The following is an 8,294-nucleotide window of genomic DNA, read 5'->3' as shown; positions in this document are numbered from 1 at the left end:
GTTTCGCCAGTCGATGAGGCCAAGCCTGCTGAGGTTGAGAAAGCAGTTTCACCAGTTGCTGATGAAACTGAGGAAATTGAAAAAGTAGAGGAAATTGTGACTGAGACCAAACTTGATGAGAAACAACTCGAGGCCAAACCAGTTACGCCTGTCGATGAGGCAAAGCCTGCTGAGGTTGAGAAAGCAGTTCCACCAGTTGCTGATGAAACTAAGGAAATTGAAGAGGTAGAAAAAACTGTGACTGAGACCAAACTTGACGTGACACAACTCGAGGCCAAGCCAATTTCGCCAGTCGCTGAGGCCAAGCCTGCTGAGGTTGAGAAAGCAGTTTCACCAGTTGCTGATGAAACTAAGGAAATTGAAGAAGTAGAAGAAATTTTGACTGATACAAAACTTGACGTGACACAACTCGAGGCCAAGCCAATTTCGCCAGTCGATAAGGCCAAGCCCGCTGAGGTTGGGAAAGCAGTTTCACCAGTTGCTGATGAAACTAAGGAAATTGAAGAGGTAGAAAAAATTGTAACTGAGACCAAACTTGACGAAAAACAACCAGAGGCCAAGCCAGTTTCGCCTGTCGCTGAGGCAAAGCCTGCTGAGGTTGAGAAAGAAGTTTCACCAGTTGCTGTTGAAATTAAGGAAATTGAAGAGGTAGAAGAAATTGTGACTGAGACCAAACTAGACGAGACACAACTCGAGGCCAAGCCAGTTTCGCCAGTCGATGAGGCCAAGCCTGCTGAGTTTGAGAAAACAGTTTCACCAGTTGCTGATGAAACTAAAGAAATTGAAGAGGTAGAAGAAATTGTGACTGAGACCAAACTAGACGTGAAACAACTCGAGGCCAAGCCAGTTTCGCCAGTCGATGAAGCCAAGCCTGCTGAGGTTGAGAAAGCAGTTTCACCAGTTGCTGATGAAACTAAGGAAACTAAGGAAATTGAAGAGGTAGAAGAAATTGTGACTGAGACTAAACTAGACGTAAAACAACTCGAGGCCAAGCCAGTTTCGCCAGTCGATGAGGCCAAGCCTGCTGAGGTTGAGAAAGCAGTTTCACCAGTTGCTGATGAAACTAAGGAAATTGAAGAGGTAGAAAAAAATGTGACTGAGACCAAACTAGACGTGAAACAACTTGAGGCCAAGCCAGTTTCGCCAGTCGATGAGGCTAAGCCTGCTGAGGTCGAGAAAGCAGTTTCACCAGTTGCTGATGAAACTAAGGAAATTGAAGAGGTAGAAGAAATTGTAACTGAGACCAAACTTGACGAAAAACAACCAGAGGCCAAGCCAGTTTCGCCTGCCGCTGAGGCCAAGCCTGCTGAGGTTGAGAAAGCAGTTTCACCAGTTGCTGTTGAAATTAGGGAAATTGAAGAGGTAGAAGAAATTGTGACTGAGACCAAACTAGACGTGACACAACTCGAGGCCAAGCCAGTTTCGCCAGTCGATGAGGCCAAGCCTGCTGAGGTTGAGAAAACAGTTTCACAAGTTGCTGATGAAACTAAAGAAATTGAAGAGGTAGAAGAAATTGTGACTGAGACCAAACTAGACGTGAAACAACTCGAGGCCAAGCCAGTTTCGCCAGTCGATGAGGCCAAGCCTGCTGAGGTTGAGAAAGCAGTTTCACCAGTTGCTGATGAAACTAAGAAAATTGAAGAGGTAGAAGAAATTGTGACTGAGACTAAACTAGACGTAAAACAACTCGAGGCCAAGCCAGTTTCGCCAGTCGATGAGGCCAAGCCTGCTGAGGTTGAGAAAGCAGTTTCACCAGTTGCTTATGAAACTAAGGAAATTGAAGAGGTAGAAAAAATTGTGACTGAGACCAAGCTAGACGTGAAACAACTCGGGGCCAAGCCAATTTCGCAAGTGGATGAGGCCAAGCCTGCTGAGGTTGAGAAAGCAGTTTCACCAGTTGCTGATGAAACTAAGGAAATTGAAGAGGTAGAAGAAATTGTAACTGAGACCAAACTTGACGAAAAACAACCAGAGGCCAAGCCAGTTTCGCCTGTCGCTGAGGCCAAGCCTGCTGAGGTTAAGAAAGCAGTTTCACCAGTTGCTGATGAAACTAAGGAAACTAAGGAAATTGAAGAAGTAGAAGAAATTGTTACTGAGACTAAACTTGACGAAAAACATCTTGAGGCCAAGCCAGTTTCGCCAGTCGATGAGGCTAAGCCTGCTGAGATTGAGAAAGCAGTTTCACCAGTTGCTGATAAAACTAAGGAAATTGAAGAGGTAGAAGAAATTGTGACTGAGACCAAACTAGACGTGACACAACTCGAGGCCAAGACAGTTTCGCCAGTCGATGAGGCTAAGCCTTCTGAGGTTGAGAAAGCAGTTTCACCAGTTGCTGATGAAACTAAAGAAATTGAAGAAGTAGAAGAAATTGAAGAAGTAGAAGAAATGACTGAGACCAAACTTGACGAAAAACAACTCGAGGCTAAGCCAGTTTCTCCTGTCGATGAGGCCAAGCCTGCTGAGGTTGAGAAAGCAGTTTCACCAGTTGCTGATGAAACTAAGGAAATTGAAGAGGTAGAAGAAATTTTGACTAAGACCAAACTAGACGTGACACAACTCGAGGCCAAGCCAGTTTCGCCTGTCGATGAGGCCAAGCCTGCTGAGGTTGAGGAAGCAGTTTCACCAGTTGCTGATGAAACTAAGGAAATTGAAGAGGTAGAAAAAATTGTGACTGAGACCAAACTAGACGTGAAACAACTCGAGGCCAAGCCAATTTCGCCAGTGGATGAGGCCAAGCCTGCTGAGGTTGAGAAAGCAGTTTCACCAGTTGCTGATGAAACTAAGGAAATTCAAGAGGTAGAAGAAATTGTAACTGAGACCAAACTTGACGAAAAACAACCAGAGGCCAAGCCAGTTTCGCCTGTCGCTGAGGCCAAGCCTGCTGAGGTTGAGAAGCCAGTTTCACCAGTTGCTGATGAAACTAAGGAAACTAAGGAAATTGAAGAGGTAGAAGAAATTGTTACTGAGACCAAACTTGACGAAAATCAACTTGAGGCCAAGCCAGTTTCGCCAGTCGATGAGGCTAAGCCTGCTGAGGTCGAGAAAGCAGTTTCACCAGTTGCTGATGAAACTAAGGAAATTGAAGAGGTAGAAGAAATTGTAACTGAGACCAAACTTGACGAAAAACAACCAGAGGCCAAGCCAGTTTCGCCTGTCGATGAGGCCAAGCCTGCTGAGGTTGAGAAAGCAGTTTCACCAGTTGCTGTTGAAATTAGGGAAATTGAAGAGGTAGAAGAAATTGTGACTGAGACCAAACTAGACGTGACACAACTCGAGGCCAAGCCAGTTTCGCCAGTCGATGAGGCCAAGCCTGCTGAGGTTGAGAAAGCAGTTTCACCAGTTGCTGATGAAACTAAGGAAATTGAAGAGGTAGAAGAAATTGTGACTGAGACTAAACTAGACGTAAAACAACTCGAGGCCAAGCCAGTTTCGCCAGTCGATGAGGCCAAGCCTGCTGAGGTTGAGAAAGCAGTTTCACCAGTTGCTGATGAAACTAAGGAAATTGAAGAGGTAGAAAAAATTGTGACTGAGACCAAACTAGACGTGAAACAACTCGAGGCCAAGCCAATTTCGCCAGTGGATGAGGCCAAGCCTGCTGAGGTTGAGAAAGCAGTTTCACCAGTTGCTGATGAAACTAAGGAAATTGAAGAGGTAGAAGAAATTGTAACTGAGACCAAACTTGACGAAAAACAACCAGAGGCCAAGCCAGTTTCGCCTGTCGCTGAGGCCAAGCCTGCTGAGGTTAAGAAAGCAATTTCACCAGTTGCTGATGAAACTAAGGAAACTAAGGAAATTGAAGAGGTAGAAGAAATTGTTACTGAGACTAAACTTGACGAAAAACAACTTGAGGCCAAGCCAGTTTCGCCAGTCGATGAGGCTAAGCCTGCTGAGGTTGAGAAAGCAGTTTCACCAGTTGCTGATAAAACTAAGGAAATTGAAGAGGTAGAAGAAATTGTGACTGAGACCAAACTAGACGTGACACAACTCGAGGCCAAGCCAGTTTCGCCAGTCGATGAGGCTAAGCCTGCTGAGGTTGAGAAAGCAGTTTCACCAGTTGCTGATGAAACTAAAGAAATTGAAGAAGTAGAAGAAATTGAAGAAGTAGAAGAAATTGAAGAAGAAGAAGAAGTAGAAGAAATGACTGAGACCAAACTTGACGAAAAACAACTCGAGGCTAAGCCAGTTTCTCCTGTCGATGAGGCCAAGCCTGCTGAGGTTGAGAAAGCAGTTTCACCAGTTGCTGATGAAACTAAGGAAATTGAAGAGGTAGAAGAAATTTTGACTAAGACCAAACTAGACGTGAAACAACTCGAGGCCAAGCCAGTTTTGCCTGTCGATGAGGCCAAGCCTGCTGAGGTTGAGGAAGCAGTTTCACCAGTTGCTGATGAAACTAAGGAAATTGAAGAGGTAGAAAAAATTGTGCCTGAGACCAAACTAGACGTGAAACAACTCGAGGCCAAGCCAGTTTCGCCTGTCGATGAGGCCAAGCCTGCTGAGGTTGAGAAAGCAGTTTCACCAGTTGCTGATGAAACTAAAGAAATTGAAGAAGTAGAAGAAATTGAAGAAGTAGAAGAAATGCCTGAGACTAAACTTGACGAAAAACAACTCGAGGCTAAGCCAGTTCCTCCTGTCGATGAGGCCAAGCCTGCTGAGGTTGAGAAAGCAGTTTCACCAGTTGCTGATGAAACTAAGGAAATTGAAAAGCTAGTAGAAATTGTGACTGAGACCAAACTAGACGTGAAACAACTCGAGGCTAAGCCAGTTTCTCCTGTCGATGAGGCCAAGCCTGCTGAGGTTGAGAAAGCAGTTTCACCAGTTGCTGTTGAAACTAAGGAAATTGAAGAGGTAGAAGAAATTGTGACTAAAACCAAACTAGACGTGACACAACTCGAGGCCAAGCCAGTTTCGCTAGTCGATGAGGCCAAGCCTGCTGAGGTTGAGAAAGCAGTTTCACCAGTTGCTGATGAAACTAAAGAAATTGAAGAAGTAGAAGAAATTGTTACTGAGACAAAACTTGACGAAAAGCAACTCCAGGCTAAGCCAGTTACGCCTGTCGCTGAGGCCAAGCCTGCTGAGGTTGAGAAGCCAGTTTCACCAGTTGCTGATGAAACTAAGGAAATTGGAGAGGTAGAAAAAATTGTGACTGAGACCAAACTAGACGTGACACAACTCGAGGCCAAGCCAGTTTCGCCAGTCGATGAGGCCAAGCCTGCTGAGGTTGAGAAAGCAGTTTCACCAGTTGCTGATGAAACTAAAGAAATTGAAGAAGTAGAAGAAATTGAAGAGGTAGAAGAAATTGAAGAAGTAGAAGAAGTAGAAGAAATGACTGAGACTAAACTTGACGAAAAACAACTCGAGGCTAAGCCAGTTACGCCTGTCGATGAGGCCAAGCCTGCTGAGGTTGAGAAAGCAGTTTCACCAGTTGCTGATGAAACTAAAGAAATTGAAGAAGTAGAAGAAATTGAAGAAGTAGAAGAAATGACTGAGACCAAACTTGACGAAAAACAACTCAAGGCTAAGCCAGTTTCTCCTGTCGATGAGGCCAAGCCTGCTGAGGTTGAAAAAGCAGTTTCACCAGTTGCTGATGAAACTAAAGAAATTGAAGAGGTAGAAGAAATTGTGACTGAGACCAAACTAGACGTGACACAACTCGAGGCTAAGCCAGTTTCGCCAGTCGATGAGGCCAAGCCTGCTGAGGTTGAGAAAGCAGTTTCACCAGGTGCTGATGAAACTAAGGAAATTGAAGAGGTAGAAAAAATTGAGACCAAACTAGACGTGAAACAACTCGAGGCTAAGCCAGTTTCGCCTGTCGATGGGGCCACGCCTGCTGAGGTTGAGAAAGCAGTTTCACCAGTTGCTGATGAAACTAAGGAAATTGAAGAAGTAGAAGAAATTGTGACTGAGACCAAACTAGACGTGACACAACTCGAGGCCAAGCCAGTTTCGCCTGTCGATGAGGCCAAGCCTGCTGAGGTTGAGAAAGCAGTTTCACCAGTTGCTGATGAAACTAAAGAAATTGAAGAAGTAGAAGAAATTGTTACTGAGACCAAACTTGACGAAAAACAACTCGAGGCTAAGCCAGTTACGCTTGTCGCTGAAGCCAAGCCTGCTGAGGTTGAGGAAGCAGTTTCACCAGTTGCTGATGAAACTAAGGAAATTGAAGAGGTAGAGGAAATTGTGACTGAGACCAAACTAGACGTGAAACAACTCGAGGCCAAGCCAGTTTCGCCAGTGGATGAGGCCAAGCCTGCTGAGGTTGAGAAAGCAGTTTCACCAGTTGCTGATGAAACTAAAGAAATTGAAGAAGTAGAAAAAATTGTGACTGAGACCAAACTTGACGAAAAACAACTCGAGGCCAAGCCAGTTTCGCCTGTCGATGAGGCCAAGCCTGCTGAGGTTGAGGAAGCAGTTTCACCAGTTGCTGATGAAACTAAGGAAATTGAAGAGGTAGAAAAAATTGTGACTGAGACCAAACTAGACGTGAAACAACTCGAGGCCAAGCCAGTTTCGCCTGTCGATGAGGCCAAGCCTGCTGAGGTTGAGAAAGCAGTTTCACCAGTTGCTGATGAAACTAAAGAAATTGAAGAAGTAGAAGAAATTGTGACTGAGACCAAACTTGACGAAAAACGACTCGAGGCCAAGCCAAATACGCCTATCGCTGAGGCCAAGCCTGCTGAGGTTGAGAAGCCAGTTTCACCAGTTGCTGATGAAACTAAGGAAATTGAAGAGGTAGAAAAAATTGTGACTGAGACCAAACTAGACGAAAAACAACTCGAGGCCAAGCCAGTTTCGCCTGTCGATGAGGCCAAGCCTGCTGAGGTTTACAGAGCTGTTTCACCAGTTGCTGATGAAACTAAGGACATTGAAGAAGTAGGAGAAATTGTGACTGGGACCAAACTTGACGAAAAACAACTCGAGGCCAAGTCAGTTACGCCAGTCGTTGAGGCCAAGCCTGCTGAGGTTGAGAAAGCAGTTTCACCAGTTGCTGATGAAACTCAGGAAATTAAAGAGGTAGAGGAAATTGTGACTGAGACCAAACTAGACGTGAAACAACTCGGGGCCAAGCCAATATCGCCAGTGGATGAGGCCAAGCCTGCTGAGGTTGAGAAAGCAGTTTCACCAGTTGCTGATGAAACTAAGGAAATTGAAGAGGTAGAAGAAATTGTAACTGAGACCAAACTTGACGAAAAACAACCAGAGGCCAAGCCAGTTTCGCCTGTCGCTGAGGCCAAGCCTGCTGAGGTTAAGAAAGCAGTTTCACCAGTTGCTGATGAAACTAAGGAAACTAAGGAAATTGAAGAAGTAGAAGAAATTGTTACTGAGACTAAACTTGACGAAAAACATCTTGAGGCCAAGCCAGTTTCGCCAGTCGATGAGGCAAAGCCTGCTGAGGTTGAGAAAGCAGTTTCACCAGTTGCTGATAAAACTAAGGAAATTGAAGAGGTAGAAGAAATTGTGACTGAGACCAAACTAGACGTGACACAACTCGAGGCCAAGACAGTTTCGCCAGTCGATGAGGCTAAGCCTGCTGAGGTTGAGAAAGCAGTTTCACCAGTTGCTGATGAAACTAAAGAAATTGAAAAAGTAGAAGAAATTGAAGAAGTAGAAGAAATGACTGAGACCAAACTTGACGAAAAACAACTCGAGGCTAAGCCAGTTTCTCCTGTCGATGAGGCCAAGCCTGCTGAGGTTGAGAAAGCAGTTTCACCAGTTGCTGATGAAACTAAGGAAATTGAAGAGGTAGAAGAAATTTTGACTAAGACCAAACTAGACGTGACACAACTCGAGGCCAAGCCAGTTTCGCCTGTCGATGAGGCCAAGCCTGCTGAGGTTGAGGAAGCAGTTTCACCAGTTGCTGATGAAACTAAGGAAATTGAAGAGGTAGAAAAAATTGTGACTGAGACCAAACTAGACGTGAAACAACTCGAGGCCAAGCCAATTTCGCCAGTGGATGAGGCCAAGCCTGCTGAGGTTGAGAAAGCAGTTTCACCAGTTGCTGATGAAACTAAGGAAATTGAAGAGGTAGAAGAAATTGTAACTGAGACCAAACTTGACGAAAAACAACCAGAGGCCAAGCCAGTTTCGCCTGTCGCTGAGGCCAAGCCTGCTGAGGTTGAGAAGCCAGTTCCACCAGTTGCTGATGAAACTAAGGAAACTAAGGAAATTGAAGAGGTAGAAGAAATTGTTACTGAGACCAAACTTGACGAAAATCAACTTGAGGCCAAGCCAGTTTCGCCAGTCGATGAGGCTAAGCCTGCTGAGGTCGAGAAAGCAGTTTCACCAGTTGCTGATGA

This window comes from Wyeomyia smithii, chromosome 3 (assembly GCF_029784165.1).
Source record: "Wyeomyia smithii strain HCP4-BCI-WySm-NY-G18 chromosome 3, ASM2978416v1, whole genome shotgun sequence".
Lineage (NCBI taxonomy): Eukaryota > Metazoa > Arthropoda > Insecta > Diptera > Culicidae > Wyeomyia > Wyeomyia smithii.
Note: the sequence above shows the minus strand (reverse complement) of the source record.